At 44.8% G+C, this 8,018-nt stretch overlaps 1 pseudogene; it reads right to left on the bottom strand.

The window, feature by feature from the left end:
• Positions 1-6,969: 6,969 nt before the first annotated feature.
• Positions 6,970-7,442, bottom strand: LOC125532191 (annotated as a pseudogene).
• Between the last annotated feature and the right edge of the window lie 576 nt (positions 7,443-8,018).

Raw genomic sequence — 8,018 nt, 5'->3', positions numbered from 1 at the left:
TTTGAAATGTTAGAGGTAGTAGAGATCTTCAGATATGAGGACAGGAAGCCTCTCGTAAAATCCGGTCATCCTCCTCTAACAACGACGATGCGAAGATTGCATGATTGGTACTTGGAAACCTGCAGGAAGAGTGAGGACGATAGTTTGATGGTCAGAATTAAAATGAGCACGGCCTCTTTGGAGCCGACCTGATGCATTTTGAATTTGTGGAGTTATTTTAGTTATTCAATCAAGAGGCCCTCGACAAACAACTCATGACTTGCTACTGTCTGTAAGTATTACTTCTGTAACTAAGTGTCTAGCTGAACTATTTCAAACAGAAGAACAAGTAAATAAGAAACTCCAGATGAACTATTGGGCCCTGCTATAGGCTGATATGAATGTAGACTCACATATACAAAGAAAGCATCATGCACACATAAGTAAAGGATTGTGGAGTATGTATGTGTTCGTTTTCTTTTTTATTTGCATGGCAATTCTTTCATTTGTTGAATGCATGGGTGCTTTTTATAGCAAACAAGAATGAATATGTTCATGCCTTGATTGATTTTTTGAACCCTATTATACATTGAGTATTTTTTTATTACCGTGTGGCCATATATTCAATATTTTAAAGTCGTGCAGATTAATAGATCAAACTCTGTTTAAACAGTAAAAATGGCTAACTTGGTTGTACTTTCATAAAAAAGGAAGATGAATGCAAGGCCTTAGAGCAATACCCTAAAAAAAGGTAAATGTGTTCATCCAATTGATTTCAAGCCTTCACAAAGAAAGACAAAAAGAACAACACATTACATTATTGTGTGCATTTATTGACTGGGGGTGAATCCATAAAGAGGGGTGAGTTCCGGCGCTGGTAGCATCGCCGCCACCATAATCAGGGTTCGCAAGGAGATGGTCTAGCTGTCGTCGCTGGCTATGAAACAGTTGTGGAAGGGTGATGCAGTGGACTAGGGTATGGTGATGGTGTGAGTGCCACGGCTCAATGCCTCGCCCTGCGATCTTATCCAGAACTCGGCTTTCCTTACCATAGGTAGAAAGTACTACGAGTTCTATATTCCTCACTGTCGGTGACGAGATAGCTCCAGATTGGGAGAAAGGCGGGAGCTCCGAGGCGGTTTTCGTCGTTGGTCATCGAGCAGCCGGAGGCATGTGTCCGCGGGGGCACATGGCCAAACGGTGGAACCGGGAAAATCAGAGCTTTAGTAGCTTATCTATACAATTCAAACGATTTATGGATATGTGTTCTTGAAATATATTTTCATTTGTAGTGAAAACTGATTGCGGGTACGTGTAAGCACGTATCAACAGTCTATCTGATTGAAGTTATTATTGCATATGTTAAAATGAAGAATGAATGCAATCACACAAACGTAGGACGATCCGTAACTTATTTTAAGCAAATTCAACAACCGACGACATGCTTAGCGGATGATGACGGTGTCGAAGTGGTTCGTCGAACGCCAGCTCGAGCCCAGCATGTTGTTGTGCCGTCAACTTTCCCAGCAACCCCTGGTCCTTCGGTACGTCCTCTTTGTTTGACGCCGGCTTTGCCGCCTCGTCAGAGACCAACTGCTTGATCTGTCGGCAGTGAGCAGCGACATGTGGGAGCTGTAGGGCAGTAGAGGGGCGCCTCGCAGAAGACGAGCACCGTCAGGAACCTCTCGATGGACATGTATCTACTAGCTTTGGGCTGAAGCCCCAAGCACTCTATTATGTTGTTGACACCGCTCGTTGGGGAACTCGGACGCAGTTGTTTGGTGCTTTCGTGGCTCCTTTTTGCTTTTGCTTTGCTTCTACCGATTGAGAAGGACTCGTCCATACTGACGTTGGTGCAAGCAACAACCCGACAAATATACTCATATATTCCCTGACAAGACTTCCATTGGCATTCTGACCGCGCCACATTACAGAAGGGCACATGGAACTGAAGAGGGAAGAAATATGCATCAAAACTCATGTAACGACGTCTCAATCAGTACAACAAGGAATTCAAACGTCTTGCTCATTATGTAAAGGAGGAAGTCTCTACCAATGCCAAGGAGCGTGTTAGAGTTGTGTCGAATATTATATACAAGGTAGGTTACAGTTGAACTTGTAGTTGTATTGTGTTTAGATAGGATATGGAGTCGTGTCCAAGTAAAACACGTGTATCCTAGGCCTCTCATATATAGCGGGGGTAGACACACAATGTAACCTATGCCAACATAATAGCACATGCGCGCAAGGGGGAGCCGGCGGCGTGTGCCGGCGCCCGGGTGGCCGAGGTGCGGTATTGTGACGGTGTCACGGGGAGGAGTGCTCGTAGTCAAGCCCCGGGGATGTAGGCATATCGGTGAACCTCGTTAACAAATCTCGGTGTCGTGCCTTGTATGATTGCTTAGTCTTGGATGATCAACGGTATGTCTCGGATTTATTCTAACAAGTGGTATCATGAGCAAGGTTACAAAGAAGCTGCGGATTGTTGATCTAAAGGAATAATCGAATTTGAGATGCAGCCGGGTACGGCGTTGTTCTCAGCGAGATCGGGAAAAGCAAGATCAAAGACGCGTGTGCGTGTGGCAGTAGGCGAGACGTGCGGCGGTCGATCAGCGGATCGACTAGGCGGGCGTACACCGGTTGAATCGTGCAGCAGCAGGCCGAGTCGGGGGTAGCCGGTCGATCGGCGGTGCGCGTGAGCCAGGCTGCATGGCGTGTGCTGCTGCTAGCGGTGCGTGGAGCGGACTGGCTGGCCCAAGTGGAGTCGGCTGGTGCGTGCAGCTGTGTGGCTCAAGTGGAGGGAAAGGCCTGTTGTGCATCCGGCGCTGATGATGCTGCATACGAGATTTGTTTGGACCAAAAGTGGATCGAGTCTACGTATGACATGGCGAGAGGCAGCAGATCAATCAGAGGGAAAAAAAAACGTCACGTTGTGCATACATTGGAATTCGCATCAGGTTTTGGCAAAGCAAGTTGCACTAGCGTCAGGAGTTGAGCCAAGGGAGCAGATCACCTGAAGGCCAAAAAAATGGGGGATTGCTACTAGTGCATGGAGGCGTGACCACGCTGGGTTTTGCTCGTGTATTTTGGCATCGTGGGGATAGCTCAGGTATTTTTTCACACAGTCAGTTATACGAAGAACCATGGCGCCAACGGGTACTAGGTTTTGAGATGGAGAAGTTTATGGAACTGACCTTGGGTTATGACGGACACGGATAAAAGATTTGTTGGCACAACAGAGATGCTTGAAGGCGTTGCAGGAAGTCAATTCAGCTAAGATGGAATTATCATGTGATGGATGAAAATTTGCGGAAGACGATTTAGGAGCCTCGAGTGTGTCGTTGCAGTCGGACAAGTTCGACTGGGTTGGACTGGTCAGTCTGACGGGATCGACGCAAGTCGGTTGGAACAGAAGACGGTGGTGGGATCGGCGACAACCACGAAGGAGCGTGATGCTGATAGTGACCGACTTCTGGGGCGTGGAAACACGTGACGCAGGCCCGATGGCTTGTGTGACTTCGACAATACTATGGCGCGGGGTTGATTCAAGGTGATGTACACACGGAGTTTGAAGTCGACGGGGCGCGAGGGTGGACTGATCATCTACCATGGAGTCATGTTGAAGGTGGAACTGGATTGAGGGGCTACGGTATAAGGATCCAGGGAATCGAAGCCTATTCGGCAAGGGGAAAAAACGAGTGACACGTAGTTTGGACTGGAGCCCAGTAGTCTGATGGAAGTGTGAAACTCGTCATCGGTCGGTGATGATCGGTGGTACTCTGCAGTGGGGGTTGAGTGGTGTGGGTTCGCGATCCTTGAGACTCGACGCGGTAATAGCGACGAGGCGTGCGGTATGCACGGGACATGGAGACGAGCCAGGGCTCTGGTGGTCATACATGTGGTGAGATAACTGCGAATTTGACTCGGGATGACTACAAGCAATGGTGAAATTCCTTCAAGTTTCAGACAGGCGGTCAAGAAAGGAGCGGTGATGTTGAGTTCAGGTAACTCTTATGTGTGACAGCTAATATGTGAGTTGTTCATTTTCACGCAGGTCAGTGATCAGTGTGTGATGTGTTCAGCAAAGCTCTGGAAGTTGGGAGCATACACTAGAGTAAGGAGGAACTTAATTTTGCTCGAGTGTTGACAGTGGTCAAGAAAAGAAGGGACTACAAGTTGCTGGTGGAGTCATATGGAGTCTTTGGAGTAGCAGCGGTGCTTATGAAATAAGCTCAAGTCCAATGTACATGAAAGTTTGACACCTGGACGAACTCAAGGTGGTGGAGAATATTCGTCAAGGTGGAGTTTGTTAGAGTTGTGTCAAATATTGTGTACAAGGTAGGTTACAGTTGGACTTGTAGTTGTATTGTGTTTAGATAGGATATGGAGTCGTGTCCAAGTAGGACACGTGTATCCTAGGCCTCTCATACATAGCGGGGGTAGACACACAATGTAACATATGCCAACATAATAGCACAGGTGTGCAAGGGGGAGCCGGCGGCGTGTGCCGGCGCCCGGGTGGCCGAGGTGCGGTATTGTGACGGTGTCACGGGAAGGAGCGCTCGTAGTCAAGCCCCGGGATGTAGCCATATCGGTGAACCTCGTTAACAAATCTCGGTGTCGTGCCTTGTGTGATTGCTTGGTCCTTGTATGATCAACAGTATGCCTCGGATTTATTCTAACAGAGCAGGCTAGGTTCCGCAATGGCCTTCTAAACGTTTTCGAGTACAAAACCTCAAGGAACTCGTTAACAAGGCTATAAAGGCCATGCATGGTAATGTCGTGTTGGAGAAATCAAGCTAGAAAGCACAACCGCAACGGGAGTTTCTCCTGCTACTCTGAACTGATGTCTGATAAGCACCGGATATGGATCCCGAATAGTGCATTTAGCTGTGGCACTAATGTTCCAAGGCCAACCTTCAATGCACCTTACGTGCCTCCACCAACAATACAGCACAAGAACATCTAAGAGCAGCACATCGCTATGGCTCCCCGTCCAACGTTCGGTCCATGTTTCAACGGGGCGTAGTCTGACCACTCCTCCAAGCAAAGTTTCTCCTGATGTCTCCTATTCCTACATGCTTGCCATCCATTCGGTGTTTCTCTCGTCCATTTCTCTTCTCCAATTATGTGGTGTAACTTATCTGCTAACATTTCCAACAGTAGAACAAGTAAATACGAAACTGCAGATGAACTATTGAGCCCTGATATACACTCATGTGAACAGACACACATATATAAGGAAAGCATCATACACACACAACTAACGGTTGGTGGAGTATTTATTTGTTTCTTTTTTATTCGCTTGGCAATTCATTCATTTATCGAATGCATGTGTGCTTTTCTAGCAAACAGTAATGCATATGTTCATGCATTGATTGAATAGATTGAACCCTATCATACATTAACTACTTTTTTTATTATGTGTGGCCATACATACAACATTTTAAAGCCGTGCATATTGATAGAAGACTCCATTTAAATAGTATAAATGGCCACCTTGGTTGTAGTTTCATATAAAATAGGTTCATCCAAGTGATTTCAAGCCCTCACCAAGAAAGAAACAAAAGAAAAATCCATTACATTATCATGTGCATTATCCGGCACAGTTAGCCTGGCCGCTACCATCATCAGGGTTTGTGCGGGGAAAGGCCAACGATTGTCGTCTGCCTGGCGAAACAGTTGTGGGAGGGTGATGTAGTGGACATCGATATAACTATAGGGTGGGTGGCATGGATCGAAGCCCCACCGCACAAGGGAATGTTGAGTGGGCAAAAACAAACAAGTATATTATAGAGTGTTTGCATACAAATTATTTTCGAATAAATAGAAATAAATACCTCTTATTAAATAACAGAAGTCTATTATTCAGATATTGAAACATAATTATCAATTAATTTCCGCCGGCCATATCAAGTGCATAAAAACCAAACTTCATAATTCATTTTACATGAAAATAGTGGTAAGATTTGGTACTAAAACTCTTTCATATACAAATTAGATAATGTAAGATAAGAAGTGATCATGTGTAAGGATTCAAGTATATTTTATATATGAAATTTTATGTGAGGATATGACGAAAGAAAAAGTAGTTCGACGTACTTCCTCCATATGATGCCCATGAGGTATGGATTCCCAAATTACAAAAGTCTACAACCATATTTTGTATTAAAAAATGCTAAAACAAGAATTAGGAATAAAATGCAAATGCAAATATAGCAACTTGATTTCCACTCACTAGCATGTAATGCGTCATGATAGATGACCAATGTTAAGAATAAGATAAGACTCCAATATTCTTTTGATGTTTATGTGTATCATTATTTTGCGAAATGTTTGGACAAGAAAGAATCAAAGAATATATGCATGAAGAATGATCAGCATCATACGCATGTGTAGGAGCACATTGTACATATGGAGAAAAATGGTGTTGCCATATGGAGAGTAAAAAATAGAAACAAGAGATCAAGTCCATGTGCTATAAAGTAGAATAGCATGGAAGAAACATAATCGCTAATTTATGTACGAGTTATGAAAAAATGAGCGAGATAAAATCTGATATTCATATTTTATGAATAAGAAAAAATATTTACATGTACTTAGTAGTGCAAGCACATGGAGGCATATCATTTTACTAGCCGAGAGGAGTAACCACACTACACAAATGGTAAGGTGGAAGGATGTAGGAAAGAAAGGTTAAAAAACAAGCCATGTTATTTAGGTTGTTTTGGAAAGTTCTTCAAAAATTATTGATGGAAGAAAAGAGATAAAGTTGATGATTTGGTTCAAAGCACTTTACATATCGAGTCATACACCTTAGTGGAATTGATCTTATTTTCTCACACACCAAATTCCTAATAATCACCTCACACACTTAATGGAAATAAGCCTACAGTCCAATCACTTCTGCGCTAATAATTAAATATCTATTGGCACGTGTAAAATAATACAAATAAAAAAATGCTAACTACATCATATCATTGTTTATTTTTCCTACAAGCTTTTATATAATTTCAAATGTCTATCTAAAAGACACACCACCAATATCTCAGATTTAGTGATAAATAGGTCACCCCCGCAAAAAAAGTGATAAATAGGACACATTTTGAAATTCTAGAGGCGCAAATGCTGGGATGACATTGCTAGTTAAGAAAATAATGCAATCACACACACGCACACAGATACGTTCCTAATAAATCAACCAGAGGATTCTTGGTGCATGACGACGGTGGTGTCGAAGCAGTGGAGGCCGTCGAGCGCGAGCTCGAACCCAGCATGCCGCTGCACCATCGACTTGCCGGACAACCCATGCTCCTTCTGTGCATCGGCCTTGTTTGCCGCGGGCTTCGTCGCCCGAACGGAGACCAGCTGCTTGATCGCACCGGTGGTGAGCACTGAGCACTGATGTGCCGTAGGGGTGCCTCGCAGAAGACGAGCGCTATCAGGAACCTCTCCATGGCCATGGATCGGCTAACTTCAGGCTCCAATATATAGGACTCTCTAGACTGCTGCTGCTGCCGCCGCCGTCGCCGCTCGTCGATGGAACTCGGATGCGGTTCTTTGCTAGTTCCTCGTTATGTTTGTGTGGGGTGACCGAGCTGAGCGTCGGGGTGGTGATTTTATACGATCGAACTCCGAGTACGCGCATCCGTTGCTGCCCGCTTGTTGACTGCTGACCCGACGGCGACGGGGCTCACAGAGAAACAAATAGGAAAAGTGTTAGGCGCCGTCTCGCGCGACGCCGCTCTTCTTTTACTTCTTTGCCTCACTCAAGAAGAAACTCCACACATACTCACACACACATGTATCAAGAAAGAACACACAAACTTTGCCAAGAGGTTCTTTTGGTGATCATACCATGGCTACATTGTTTCTCCAGCCCTCATGACCTCTTTTCATTGCTCAATGTGACATATATACACAGGAGGGCACACAGCCAGCCATCATGTCCGGCCATCACGCACGCACTAACCGGCCAGCACATCCAGCCACTATTCCAACTAACTCCATGCATGATCACTAACTACATGCACGTAATT

This window comes from Triticum urartu, unplaced genomic scaffold (genome assembly GCF_003073215.2).
Source record: "Triticum urartu cultivar G1812 unplaced genomic scaffold, Tu2.1 TuUngrouped_contig_9320, whole genome shotgun sequence".
Classification (NCBI taxonomy): domain Eukaryota; kingdom Viridiplantae; phylum Streptophyta; class Magnoliopsida; order Poales; family Poaceae; genus Triticum; species Triticum urartu.
The sequence above is the reverse complement of the archived record's forward strand: the minus strand, read 5'-3'. Positions and strand labels throughout refer to the sequence as shown.